Genomic DNA, 14,100 nt, shown 5'->3' on the forward strand with positions numbered 1-14,100 from the left:
CCAAGGCGATACCTTGAGAAACACTTTATCACCCACCTGATACTCGATATCCTTACGCTTCAGATCCGCGTACGACTTTTGACGATCGGAGGCTATCTTCAGACTTTCACGGATTACTTTCACTTTCTATTCAGCATCTCTAATCAAATCCACCCCGAAAATCTTGCTTTCACCGAGCTCAGTCCAAAACAATGGTGTACGGCATTTACGACCGTACAAGGCCTCGTAGGGTGCCATCTTAATACTTGATTGAAAGCTGTTGTTGTAAGCGAATTCAATCAACGGCAAATACCGTTCCCATGAACCACTAAACTCGAGGACGCAACATCTTAACATATCCTCAAGTATCTCGAATTATCCGCTCGGATTGACCATCGGTTTGGGGTGAAAGGCGGTCTGAAATGCAACTTGGTACCCAAAGCTTCTTGCAGCTTTTTCCAAAATCGCGAGGTAAATCTCGGATCTCTATCCGACACGATGGAAATAGGCACCCGTGTAATCTCACAACTGAGAAACGTACAATTGGCTAGTTTGTCCATTGAAAATCCGTGCGACGACGGGGACAAAGTGGGTGACTTAGTCAATCTATCTACCACGACCCAAACCGCATCCTTCTTACTTGTCGACAATGGCGGTCCGGATACAAAGTCCATTGTGACTCGATCCCATTTCCACTCGGGTATCGTGATTGGTGAAGTAATCTCGAAGGCACCGATGTTCCGCTTTCACTTGTTGACATATTAAACATCTCAAACAAAGTCGGAGATGTCTCGCTTCATACCATGCCACCAAAACCGACGTTTCAAATCATTGTACATCTTCGTACTCCCGGTGGATTGCCATTTGGCTACAATGGGCTTCATTCGAATTATCGAAATGAGTTCAATTCTTTGGAACACACAGACGACTTTTGAACCTCAAACAATCGTCATCATCGATTTGAAATTCGAGTCCTTATTCGAACACACTCGGCCGCTTTTGCGACCAACTCGTCGTCGACTTTCTGAGCTTCTCGAATTTGATGTATCAATAGTGGTTTGGCTTTCAATTCAGCTACTAACACACTATCGGATCGAACAGACAAGTGCACGTTCATCACTCGTAAGCGAATAATGATTTACGACTCAAGGCATCCGCAACCACATTCGCCTTTCCGGGTGATAGTCAATGACCACTCATAATCCTTTAACACTCGAGCCAACGTCTTTGTCGCAGATTTAAGTCTCTTTGGGTCATCAAATATTTGAGACTTTTGTGATTCGAGTACACATGGCACCTTTCACCAAATAAGTAATGTCGCTAAATCTTTAAGGCGAACACGATGGCGGCCAATTCGAGATCATGAGTCGGATAATTTTTCTCATGTGGCTTTAATTGCCTCGACGACAGGCCACAACTCGACCTTCTTGCATCAATACACAACCTAACCCAAGTAGGGAGGCGTCGCTATAGATGACAAACTCTTTGCTTGGGACTCGGGTTGCACTAGAATTGGGGCTTCATCAAATAAGTTTTCAGTTGATCGAAACTTTTTGACATTTCTCCGTCCATTCGAACTTAACATCCTTTTGGAGTAAGCCGTCATCGGCGTGGCTATCGTTGAGAAACCTTTACAAATCATCGGTAATAACCGCAAGCCCAAAAAGCTCCGAACCTCAAGAATATTTCTGGAGGTTTCCAATTAAGTATGGCTGAAATTTTATTCTGGTCGACTCGAATACCCGATGCAGATACCACATGACCCAAGAAGCTAACCTCTCTTAACCGTAACTCACACTTGCTGAACTTAGCATATAATTGCTTATCCCGTAAAATTTGCAGACTAACCGCAGGTGTTCAAGATGTTCGGTCTCATTTCTTGAATAGACCAAGATGTCATCAATGAACACGACTACGAATCGATCCAAATATGGTCTCAAGATCCGATTCATTAAATCCATAAATACCGCAGGGCATTAGTGAGCCCAAATGGCATCACTAGGAACTCATAGTGACCATATCTCGCTCAAGGCGGTCTTGGGTACGTCCAATCTCGGATTCGCAATTGATAATAGCCCGATCTCAAATCTATTTTCGAGAACACCGAGGCTCCTTCAGTTGATCGAACAAGTCATCGATACGTGGTAACGGATATTTGTTCTTTATCGTCGCTTTATTGTCGACGATAGTCGATGCATAGCCGCATGGTTCCATCCTTCTTTTCACGAACAATCTTGGCGCACCCCAAGGCGAGAAACTCGGCGAGCAAAACCTCTATCCACCAATTCTTGCAACCGAGCTTTCAACTCCTTTAATTCCGTTGGTGCCATACGACACGGGGCTATCAAAATTGAGTGGTACCGGTACCAATTCGATGCCAAATTCTATTTCTCGAACAGTGGTAAACCCGCAATTCTTGGGAAAACATCCGGTATTCACAAACCACGCACAGATTCGGGTTTCTTTTTCGATTCCTTGTCATCGAGCACGACGCAAGGTACGCCGCACCCTTTTCTTACATATTTCGGGCCAACATCGGCGATATTACGGTGGCAACCCTTTAAACCGTAGACTCAACCCGAATTATCTTGTTATTCGCGCTCCTCAAATCGATAGTCTTGCTCTTGCAATTTACAACCGCATCGTGCATGGTCAACCAATCCAACCCAAGAATAACGTCGAACTCATCGAACGGAAAAAGCATCAAGTCCGCGGAAAACAAGAACCTCGGAACACTAGGGGACTTTTCTTGCACACTTTGTTGACAAGCACGTAATGACCCAAGGGTTTGACACCGAATTACAAACTCAAGAGACTCAATAGGCAAAGTCTTCTTTGGATGCTAAGGTTTCACATATATATGAATGAGTAGAACCGAGGTCAATCAAAGCAATCACATTTGTATTGAAAAGAGTGAAAGTACCGTAATGACATCCGAGAGGCGGCATCCTCGGCGTGCTGGCGTATGGCATAAGTCCTAGCAGAGCACGAGCCTCGAGATCGATGGTAGCATCTCTAGATCCTCTCGACCGCCATCGACATTGCCCATATTTCTAGGTGGCCTACCTCGGCAATGGTAGCACCGGGTTTCCACTCGACTTACATTCTGCTTATGCATCCTCGGGCAATCCTTCATAAAGTGGTCGATCGACCCACACTTATAGCAGGAGCGATCACGAAACCAACAGCTCCCGAATGCCATTTGCCACAATGTGGACACTCCGCTCTCTCGGCGATCATTTCCACCATGGCGATCGAAGTGACTCGTGTGGTCACAGGGGTCGATCGCGTCCTCGTCTAGAAAAACCCAAACGCCTCTAGACCGGCTCGCATCATCTCGAAATCTCTTTGATGCTTGTTGAAGAGACTTTCCGAGGACCTCTTTCGAATTCTCCGGTTCCCACATCGCTTTTTGTTTCTCCTTTCTAAGCTCTTGACTTTACAAGCTCGCTCAACAAGTACTACGAACTCTCGATCTCGAGAATGCCAACGAACATCCTTATATCATCATTCAGCCCATCCTCGAGCGTTTACACATAATGGCTTGGACGAAATGCATTCTCGCGTCTGGCTAAGCCTCACAAATTTTCGTTCGTGAGTCGAATCGACATAGAACCTTGCTTAAGGTCAAGGAATTCCCTTCGCTTTTGGTCGATGAATCTCGATGATATACTTTTTCGAACTCGGTTTGAAAGAATTCCCAAGTCACTTGCTCTCTAGGTACCACAAGTCGAGTACTCCACCAATAGTAGGCGGACTCACGTAGCAAGGAGATGGTACACTTTAAGCACTCATCGGGTGTGCAGGATAGCTCATCGAGCACCGGATAGTGTTATCCAACCAAAATTCAGCTCGCTTCGGCATCATCATCATCCGTAGCCTTAAATTCAGTGGCCCCATGTTTTGAATCCTATCGATCGGGGCTTACTTGACCTTATTTGGTCATCAACGGAGGTATTGTAGGTGCGGGGTTGCATTTGTCGGGAATGGAGGTTGTGGAACAATTTGTGTTAGTTCGAATGTATTGATTAAACCATTCGTTCATCACACTATAAAAGGCTTGCCTAGCCTCATCATTCGGATTGCTGGCCATAGGTTGAGAGTCCGCGGCGCTGTCCCTTGCGCGGAGCAAGCGCCACACTCTCCACATCATCAGCTATCGCTTCGGTTGGGATCGGGATCCATTGCTATAAACAAACACAAAGTCAAATTGTCGAAATCACCACACTATCGATTCATCATTTAATGGCATGTATAGCTAGACCCCAAACACATCACGGTCGTCCTAGAATCGACTAAACCGTGGCTCGATACCAATAAAATTGTAACACCCGAACCCGAGACCATTGCTTGTTGTCGGACACGAGGGGTTAACAAGCCAAGTTCACATATTTTGCCCACCCATTTGGCATTTCCAGTCAGGCTGGAAAACTGCGTCACCGTCGCCTTAAAAATCATATCTCGAGTTTTAAAACTCGGAAACTGGTTTCGTAAATTTTACCTGAATTTAGACTCATGTATCCATCCATGGATTTTTTTCTAGAATTTTTGGTCGAGCCAATTGGTACAGTTTATTAGTTAAAGTCACCCATGTTGCAGGGATCGACTGCTCTGACCTTCGCGCGTTACAACTTGAATATATCACTGTACAGGACTTTAATACTGGTGCCGTTTGTTTCTAATGAAACTAGACTCAAAATGGAATCTGTAAATATAAGGCATGACTCCTAATTCTTTCTGGATAATTTATAGTAAAATTTTAAAGTTGCGACAGGGGACCCAGAAACCGTTCTGGCCCTGTCTCACAATAGCTTTAATATCTCTTAACATGTAACTCCTATGACCATTTCGTTTCTTCCATATGAAAATAGACTCATCAAGGTTCATTTACATAGCTTATTCACTATTTAATACCATTCCTACAAATTTTGGTGATTTTTCACATTCACGTCACTGCAGCTGGCAGCATCTGTTTTAAGGTAGGTCTTACCTATTTTGTAGTCTCCATGAACCAACTAGTCTTGCCATACATAGGTTCATATATGATCATTTTAACCATACCAATGGCTGATCATGTGACCAACACTCCCATTTCCAATCCATAATCACATCATGACACCATATATATACATACAAACCAAAAATAGTCCAAGTTCATGCTTCCTTTTACGAGCCATTTTCGCATGGCCGTATACATATACATCACCACATTTTAAACCAACAAGGGTAGTCCTATACATGCCATTTCAAAGTTCAACCAAAATTTATACCAAAATAGAGGCGTTGATAGTGTGGATGACTTGACTTTATTGATCCCGAATCCGATTGCTATCGGCGAAATCTATAAAACAGAGAGCCAAAGTAACGGGTAAGCATTTTTATGCTTAGTAAGTCTCAAGGAATATAATCAACTCTAATTACAGCAATACATTCACATAGCCAAATGCATCATTTCATTAATACACATTCTTACTTCACACTTCATTATATACTTTCACAAAGTATCAATCAATTCAATAACTGAAATTCATTAGTCGATTGAGCGAATGTTGCTCAAGCATGTCGACTTTCCAATGCACATATAAACGTACCTTATTCTTTGGGCTTCTCGAGTGTACTAATTGAATTTATTACAGCAACCAACACTCACCTCCAGCCCAAGATTCTTGAATATAACCGGTATAAGCATGTGCACAAATGCCTTGGTCTTAGCCGGATAGAATGACTTCAGACGAATGCCTTCGGTCTTAACCGGATATAATTTCCAGCATAATTGTCTTGAGGTTTAGCCGGATATCATTCAATTTCTCATGCACACATACATCAATAATCATTGGACATACATATTTCATTTTCGTTACTAAGGCTCAAACGCAATTATAATCATTAGCATAATCGCCTTCGGGACTTAGCCCGGGTATTCTTCGGATACTCATACACACATAAATCAATAATCAATACATCCATATTTCATTCCACATAATTCAAGTAAGGTCACTTCTTGAGGACTTACCTCGGATGTTGTCGAACGGCTTTTACGGCTATTCGATCACTTTTTCCTTCCCCTTGTCCAATTGTGGCCCTTTTAGCTCTTGAGCTTAATCTTGATGCAAACTTAGCCAAATCTCCTTCTAGATCTCTTCCAAACAAAAAAAAAAATGGAGCAAAATCCTCCTTCTTCCTTAGTTTTGGCTCAAAGAAAGGATGAACAAAATTTTCTTTCTTTCTCTACAACTCACGGCAATGGGGGAATACCACACTCACACACATTTTTTTTAATTCTTTTCTTACCCATACACCTTTGTTTATTATTTCTCCCTAATGCACCAACAAAACATGTTTCATGACATGTTTTGCCCATCCTCTCTTGCCATGGCGGCCACTTCATGTTGGGGGAAATTTTACATGCAAATCCCTTATTTTTGCATGCATGAGCAACTAGTCATCACACATTTCCCCATCATACTTTCAAAGTTCACTACTAGGTCCTTTCTAGAGAAATTCACATTTATAACACTAAATCGAAACATCAAAAATGTCACACACAAATTAACACATATCATAGGCATCAAAATAAATTTTAAATTATTTTTGTGCCTCGATTTTGTGGTCCCGAAACCACATCCCGACTAGGGTCAATTTTGGGCTGTCACACTATCACTGATGTGTTTTCCTGCCTTCTTTGCTTAGCTGGTATCTTTGACAAAAAATCAGAAAAAAATAGTCACCATTTGCTCAGCTGGTTTACTCCACTGTAACTTCAAGGAAATAAACTTTTTAGTTTCTTCTATCCATCCCACAGCAACTCAGGGCTATAGGATTTGTATCATCTTCAATCCATCTCACTACAGCTCTGGTGTATAGGATTTGTATCTTCTTCAATCCATCCCACTGCAGCTCAAAGGTATAGGATTTGTATTTTCTTCAATCCACCTCACTGCAGCTCAAGGGTACAGGATTTGTATCTTCTTCAATCCATCCCACTACAGCTCAGGGGTATAGGATTTGTGGCTTCTTCAATCAATTGGTTTGGGTAACATGACCAGATGTGTATGCAGGAATATAGAATGTCATTTTTTCGAGAATGATCCCATTTTAATACTTGGGTTGCTCGTTATTTGTCAAGGTTGTATCACCGATGCAATTTCTATCTCTTCATTCAACTGATATTTTTGATAGAAAATCCGAAGAGATAGTCACAATTTAGACTGCTCTTTCTCAAACATTTCCAACCCTTAGGTTTGGTGAGTTCTAAACAACAGTCCTATTTTAGGATCTTGTACTATTTAGAAACCTCCAGAGTAATATGCATAACTTCTTTTGTGAAAGTTTTATTAGTCCATTAATCATTATTTCAATGCAAAGTGCTTGAAAAAGATCATAACAATGGACAAGTAGGAAATTGATTGGGAGCATAGCTCGAAATGAATAAACTAATCAAAGATAGCAAATGCAATAAAAAGGAAATTAACTTGAAATGAATAAGTTAATCAAAGATAGCAAATGTAATAAGAAGGAAATTAATTGGTAGCGTAGCTCAAAATGAATACTGTAATCAAGGATAACAAATTCAATATAGATAAGACTAGAACTAGGTGCCCCAGATATCGTAACCTGAGCTTTTCTACACAAACTTCTTGAGTTGAGCTCGATATGTGTTTAGGAGATCTAGAGTACTTTGTCTATGCCCTAAGATGTAGCATACCTCCTCCTTGTTAATTTAGGCATAGCAAGACTACCGCATGCCCCACTTTTTATCAAAATTTGAATTGCCCTTTACAAGTTTTCAATTCAAAATCCCTTTAGTCTCAAGGCGCCCTTTGCGAGTTTTCGCCTTGGCCTCTCTTTTTTCTTTTCTTTTTTTTTTCTCTTCCTTTTTTTTTGGAAAACTTTTTCACTGAATCTGCATTTATGGGATTAGGCAAGTTCTTGCCATCCATCTCGGTTAAAATCAATGCTTTTCCAGGGAAGGCCTTCTTTACCACATAAGGTACTTCCTAATTCGGCGTCCACTTTCCTCTAATTCTCTAGGGCAAGCCTTCTTGCCATAAACTTGCATCATTCATTTTTGATACATTTGACCATGATGGGTACTTTCAAATTCTTTTTTTCAATCAGGTTCACTTGATCATATTGAAACTGGACCCATTCTGCTTCATCCAATTCTTGACTCAATTGAAGCTTTGATAGAAGGAATCTTGACTTCAATGGGAAAAATCGCTTCCATTACATAAACCAATGAGAAAGGTATTGCCCCACGAAGGTCTTGGCCAACGTTCAATAAGCATAGAGGGTAAATGGTGACTTTTCGGTCATTTTCCCCATGATCTTTGTTTTTTTGTGTGTTTTTATATATTTTTTATTTTTCTCTTTTTTGGTTGTCTCTGTTGCACCATTCATTTTGGGGTGATATGGCGTCTGATCTTAAACAGACTGCAAACTTTTGATATCATGCTATTATGCATTATCAAATATGATCCTTTATGGCATTCCTTGTCGGCACATGATCTCCTTCCCTTTTTTTTTTTTTTTTTTTGAATTTGATGACTATCAACTTTGTAACATTGGCATATGAAATGACTTTCACCCATTTAGTGAAGTAATTGACGACCACAAAGATGACGGTGTCTGAAGAGATCGGCCCAATAACATCCATGCCCCACATCGAGAAAGTCTGTGAAGAAATAAAGGAGGCACATGAATCTTATCTCCATAAATTTGGCATTTACGGCATAACTTATGTGATCCCCTTCCATGGTGAACCAATAGTACCCGAACCTCTTGATTTGCCTGACCATTGTAAAACCATTAGAATGTGTTCTTTAGACACCCTTATGGATCTCTTTTAAGATCTTCTTAGCCTTAACAGCATCCACACGTCTTAGTAGCCCAGGCGTATCTTGATATAATCATGCGAAAACATCTTTGAATTATTGCAATAACTTAATGACATCTCGTTTTATCTCTATGGTGATATAGGCTCAAATCTTCACCTCTTTCTCTTCTCCTAAGTTCGCGATGTCCATTGACCCTTTGTAAGGTAGGATCTGTTTCTCATCTTGTTCTACCATTATTAACAAATTAGGAGATAGACTACAATCTCTATCATCTTCAAAGTCCTGAGATCCCTCTAGACACATATCTTGCTCAAAAGGAGATTCTGGGTCAGCAGCAGCGTCATTCATGTCGTTGATATCTGGAGACTTATTATAGGTACGAAGGAATAACCAAAGAATAAAAGAATTTAAGGATAATTATTTATATGGTATGGTCATGAATGAAGAATAAAAGAATATTTGAAGAGAAGTCCTAAGAAAAAAAGAATCTAAGGATAATTATATGTATAGTATGATTATAAATGAAATGGAAAGAATAAAATAATATTTGCTCAAAATGATAGCAAACATGCATTTTATTGAAATAAATATTTTGGGCATAAGCCTATTTCACAAAAGGATTCTTATTGCTTCTAGGCTTAAAGCAACAAACGTGTTTTGAATATTACTCTAAATTGGCTCTAAGAAATACGGGGATCTCTTCCATAGTCCCATTGTTCAAAACACCCCCAAGTACATAAGGGCAGATGCTTGGAAAATTCTATTCCCCGATTCCCTCTTCGGATACATCGTTAATGTTTAGATTCCCCAACATTCCCACTGGGCCTTCGCTATCTTCATAAAATTCAATTTCTTTATTGTCTATAATGTCCTGCACCAAGGCCCCGAACTCGATGCATTCTTGGATTTCATGCCCCTCTTTATTGTAGAACTCCTACTACATTGGGCGTGAATGGGTCGTCAAACTTCACAATCCCCATTTTAGTAAATCTTTCAATTAGCTTTTTAAACACGGTGCAATTTTCGATTGAATATCCAATAATTCCAGCATGGTATTTGCACTGAGCATTTGTGTCATACCATTTAGGAAAATGAGGTTGCATCGGTTCCAAGTAGAAAGGGGACACCATGTGTACATCAAATAGGTTCTGATACAACTCTCCATATGTCATGGGTATAGGTGTGAACTGTAACTTTTCTGCTTGTCTCGGGGGGCCCTGATGGTTGGTGGTTACTATCTTTGGCTGGCTCACAATAATTGACTTTAAATGACCCTTGTTGTATGTGCTCATGTTATTCATCTCATTCTCCCTCTTTCTTGGGGCTAATCTCTTTGTGCTTTTCTCCACTTCTATTTTTCCGCACCTTATCATATTTTCTATCATTTCACCGGACATTACTATGTCTGAGAAACTCTTGGTTGTGCTCCCCAGCAAGTGATTAATAAATGGAGCCTTCAAGGTATTAATAAAGAGCATGGCTGTTTCTTTTTCTAGCAAAGGTGGTTGGACTTGTGTGGCAACTTCCCTCTACCTTTGGGCATACTGCCTAAAGCTCTCGTTTGTTTTTTTCTCCATATTTTGCAAGGTGATTCTATTAGGGGCCATGTCTGTCACGTGACTATACTGCTTTATGGAAGCCTGTGCCAGATCTTTCCATGAATTAATTTGGGCATGGGTTAGCATGTTGTACCATTTGGCCGCAGCCCCCGTTAGGCTATCTTGGAAATGGTGAATTAACAGCTGATCATTGTTGACTTACCCAATCATTCGTCTACAAAACATGGTAATATGAGCCTCGGGGCAGCTACTCTCGTTATACTTCTGAAACTCAAGAGTTTTGAACTTGGAGGGAAGCACTAGGTCTGGAACCAAGCTTAAATCTTTAGCATCGATCCTATAGTGATAGTCAGCACTTTCCATTGCTTTGAACTTCTCCTCTAACCACTTGCATCGGTCTTCCAATTGTTTCGAGAGCTCCACTCTCGCTCTTTCGAGTTCTACCATGTCATCAGATCAGGACTACGGGATTACTTGGGTTATCCCCTAGATTAGAGCCTAAGCCTGCTTGATGGTTAATTGGCATTGAAGCACCGGCCTAAAATTGTTGGGGCCTGATTGTAACTGATGGCCTTCGCATGTACACCTCGAGTTGTATCTGAGCATTTTTTGGGGTAAAACCAGGAGGGTAGAGAGGATCTTCATTGTCATCCCCAGAATTGACCATAGGGCTTTTTCCTTTTTCTTGCCCCCCAGTCAATAACTGGGTCAATTGGTTCATCATGTTCCTTTGAGACTCCAACACCTGGTCCCTCATATCTTGTTGAATCTTTGCCAACTGTTCTTGCATCTGTGTTTGCATCTACTCTTGCATTTCCTTTTGTTCCAATCTTTCCAATCTTTTATCCATCGCTTTAATTTTTCTTCGTGTACCGTAAGGATGCGTACTTGGTAGATTTTTGTCGATTTCCGGATTACTGAAATGATTTTTTAATTAGGATCCTTTTGTGAAAAGCTAATACATGTGATGCAATGTAATACAGATACATGGGATGAATGCAAAAAGAAAGAGAGGCATTGATTCTAAATTCAGTTCTATTAGAACAACTTTTCTAGAAAACAAATCTTTTTACATAAAGCGAAAACATATACGGCCTCGCCCTCATACTCCAAGCGAAGACATCTATCCCTTTCTTCATATCTGGATGTTAAGATCAAATCTCATGAACTTTCCAATAGATGCCTCTACCAACTCCTTTTTGCTTGATCCGAGCTGCGACGCATTGCTCACTCATCCTCGGGAGGCTTGTTAGCTTCTTTTAATAAAGTCGAGACGTTAACGGCTCTCGAGTAATCTTGGTTGGCTTAAATCCTCGGACAATGAAGTAAAGTCATGTATTCCTCTACGGGTTATCACCTTTCTCCCGTTGTGCTTACTTGGGCCATATTCGGACAGCCATATTATATTCCACTTTATCAAGGAATCCATTTTCCATGACAAGCTCTCTATTTAGTAACTAAACATGAATTAACACATCTTTTCTATGGTGATGTAATGCAATGCAATCATAAATAAAACAAAACAAAACAAATCACGTCAGTATAGGAAACATAAATGACAGACAGAGTACCTATTTGGGTGACCATTAGGGTTTGGAGTGGCTCTACCTAGGACGGGCTCTTATGGCTCACTATATGTGGTTCAGTTCTAAAGACGAGGTATCTGAACCAGCAGATTCCTTGATTCTCACCCATTATAGGCTCATATAGACCAAGTTCGATTCAGGGGAATACATTTCCCTATGGCTATACGGAGATGAAAATCTTACAAAAAAATAGGTACGGATGTATCCTGGAAGCAATCCACTATCATATAAGGAGGTGAAAACCTCACGAAGGACTAGTTTCTCACTCCCACTTAAAAGGGTAGATCGAATGATCATGCAATGCAATATACTAAAATATCTAAAGGCTCGAACCAATAAAACACATATTACAACCAAAATCATAAAAAATGACGAATAAAATGCAATGAAAGGATCGTATTTTAAAACAAATTTTCAATTTTCAACGAAAAGATAGAAATTAGTCAATTTACGGCTTGACTCTCTTATTAAGTCCCCAGCGGAGTTGCCAAGCTATCAAAACCATTTTTTTTAAAGCGGGATCGACTTTGATTTTGAAAATGAAAATGAATTTGGGGAGTGCCACCAATCTTTTTTGTTTAGGTGTGATCGGATCACCTCGTAATTTGATTGTTTTAATAAAATGTTTTGTTTTACTAAAACAGCGATTTTGGTCTACAAAATTTAAGAAAATGGGTTCGGGAGTCGGTTACATACGAGAAAGGATTAGCACCCTCGTAACACCTAAAATTGGTACATAATTGATTAATTAATGTCTAAACGTCTAAAGTTGAAAACTCGAAGAAAATTTAAAATACAATCCTCTCTTTTTTATTAACGTTGATTAAAGGAAAAAGGCTTGAATAGATTACAATGAGCATTAAAGGCCTTATCATCTCGAGATAAAATGTCACATCCCGTAAGTTAGGACACTACATTCAAATCTCGAAAATAAGCTTGCCTTTATTTATATTTGAAATTCTATGCATTTTAACTTAAAAGGATATTCGATTGTTTAGATCTAATGAGAAAAATGAAACCCCGTAAGTTAGGGCACGACTTTTTTGGGTTTCTAAACACCAAATATTGCCTTTATTTTATTTAAAAATCATGTATTTTAAAACTTAAAACGATATTTGGTTATTTACGTTTAACAAGAAAGTTGAAACCCCATAAGTTAGGGTACGTTTTCTCCAATTCCTAAAATGCGAAACATTGACTATAAAAAAATTTCCTTAAATGCTAAATATTACCGATTTTCAAAATTTTATTTTTTATAAGTTTGGGTAAAACGTATAATATTCAAGATGGTTCACGAATGAAGTGTCATATTAGCAAAGGACAATGATGAATATGTTAATAAAACAACGTATGAGAATCATATAATGTACAGTATTTTAACATTAACAAACACCATCAACACATAAAATAAATAATGACAATGATAATAGCATTAATACATACACATAGGGAAACATGTCAATCTAATAATAAAGAAAAGAAACCAATACACAAATAAATATAAAGGAAAATAACTTGTAAAAGATCGAAAAAAGAATCAAGTGAAAGTAGAAATGAAATCATGGATGTAATTTGAAATCAAATATAATAATAATAATAATAATAATAATAATAATAATATAATAATAATAATAATAATAATAATAAAGGTAAATTATAAAAATACATAAAAGAATATAAATAAAGGAACTTAAATTATTAAAAAGGGTTGATGAAATAAATATATAAATAAATATAGTGTAATGTAAATTAAAAAATCATAATATCAATATTAATGAAGATGATATTAATAATATAATAGAAGTCTTAAGTTTTAAATCTATATAGAAGGATATGAATAAATAAATAATAAAATGAAATAAATGTATTTAAAATAGTTGAACAAGTAATATAAAGTTAATGATACAATAATAATACAATAATGATAAACATAAAAAAATATAATTATAGTAATAATAACACTAAATTAATTAATAAAATAGCAAAAAAATAAAGGGTTAAATCGAAATTAAAATGAAGTTGTAAGGATAAATAATAAATAAATAAAAGAAAATATCAGAATAAAGGAGCATTAATGAAACTCGCACAAAGGTGGAGGATTAAATGGGAAATAAACTCGTCCCCCCAGAGCGCGCAGCT

This window comes from Gossypium arboreum, chromosome 12 (genome assembly GCF_025698485.1).
Source record: "Gossypium arboreum isolate Shixiya-1 chromosome 12, ASM2569848v2, whole genome shotgun sequence".
Taxonomy (NCBI): domain Eukaryota; kingdom Viridiplantae; phylum Streptophyta; class Magnoliopsida; order Malvales; family Malvaceae; genus Gossypium; species Gossypium arboreum.